Source organism: Pygoscelis adeliae, unplaced genomic scaffold (assembly GCF_000699105.1).
Source record: "Pygoscelis adeliae isolate BGI_AS28 unplaced genomic scaffold, ASM69910v1 Scaffold27, whole genome shotgun sequence".
Classification (NCBI taxonomy): Eukaryota; Metazoa; Chordata; class Aves; order Sphenisciformes; family Spheniscidae; genus Pygoscelis; species Pygoscelis adeliae.
The window spans coordinates 8,039,377-8,041,240 of NW_008825410.1; positions in this window are offsets into that span (position 1 = coordinate 8,039,377).

Consider the following 1,864-nt stretch of genomic DNA (forward strand, 5'->3'; position numbering starts at 1 on the left):
CCCAGGCGGGGGCGGGTGAGCCAGCGAAGCGGCGGAGCAGGGCCGGCGGCGGCGGGGCTCCCGCCGGCCTCCCCCCTGTTTACAAACACAGCTGTTGCCGTATATTTGCAATGCTAAGGATAAAGCCACCAGCAGCGAGGAGCAAACGAGAGATGGTGCGGGAGAGGGGTCCTCGGCATCTGGAAAGGACAGGGCGCCTTGTTTTTGAAACTGTCAATTCTCTCAACCCCTATTGTGAGCGCTTCATGCAAAACATCTCGGGCCTTTTAAAGCGGGGGCTTGTGAGGCCGCCTCGGAGTGAAAGGGAGAGGGGGAGAGAGAGGGGCCTAGGGCACGGCAAATAATTATATCAGCGCAGTGAAAAAATGCAACGTGGAAGGCCCAAAACCGGTTGGCTGTCCCTTCCCGAAAGGTTTTCGGGCAGGCTGCGGCGCTCACCGGCGAGCCCCGGCCGCCCTGCAGCCAGGAGCCCCGCGCTCGGCCCAGGAGCTGTTAGACCGCGCTTTCTTCGAGCGCGGTGGCGGGGCTAAGTACCAGGGGAACGGGTAGTGTCTGCAAGCGTGACTTTAGCAAGGTAGATCCCAACGCCTCCATCCTTCTTTTGCTAGCCAGGGCTTTTCATTTTCAGGCGCTCGCCCTCCTTTTGTACTTCCAAGCTGACCGAATAGATCCCAGGACGAGCCATTACATATTCTTTCCAGCAATCCTCTTAACCATAAAAACCACAATTAACAACGTTATCCACGTTTCACATGCTGCATATGTAGAATATTTTCCTGCAGATTACCGCCGTGTGTCGAAAATGCCACTTTTTTACCCCGCTCTGTCTCAACCACTCGCACGTGTGAACAGTGACAAACACAAACATGATGGCATTGCTCTCATTTCTGCAGAAACTTCAATTTATTGGCAACTAAGTCTGTTAGAGGAAAAAGGATCAGAGACCATGTAAAAAAAAAATCACCAAGTGAATTGATTGAACAGCAAACTTCATACAACAGCTACCACTATTTTGCATTGTTGCTGATAGTGGCATTTTAAGTAAACAACCAGTAAAGAGATTATCCCACTGTAGTCAAGTAAGCGTAGGTTACAGAACAATCACTTCTTAACATAAGTTGTTGTAAACGGCAAGTTACATCTTTTAAGGCAATATACCTCGTTGCTGAAGGCATTACACGTGTTCCCTTTTTAATGCTCTGGAGAATTAAACATAGTCCAAAACTTTCTTTTGTCTTCCATCTGGCGGCAGCAATCTTCCCAATAAATTTACCGGCGAACTCTACTTGTGGCGAATGCCTATGGAGTATAGTCCATAAAGTACACGCGCCTCCCTCGATTGCTTTTTCCTCTGGAACATTCTGTTGATTTTTGTGTACACCAGGAATTGGAAAATGGTGGCCATTCATTACTAATACATTTTAAGTTTTATCTCCTGTAAACGTTGCAACAAAATGGTAACCTGGCTCACTTGAAAAAAACTTTGTTTTTCCTCGTTATTAGAACTTACCTTTATGGGAGAAAATTGGTTATTTTTACGTAACTCAACGATATGACTTTATATTATTAAGGCTGAAATGATAATGAACTCTGCTCGCAATAATAATTACAATGCCGTCAGAAACAGCTACCAAACTACCAGAATCGGAAAGAATACCTTTTTTTCCCCCCTTTCTTTTTTTTCCCCCGGTGAGTTATTGTACCTGGCTAATTTCTCCGACGGTAGTAAAAACACGAACGTCCTTGTTAGTGGCTTGCACTAAACTGAGGTGTACACGTGTGAAGATTATTTGGCTGTTTAACTTCTTGCCTTTTGATGTTGCTCGCCCGGCGGGGAGCCCAGCGGAGCAGCCTGCCGGGGATG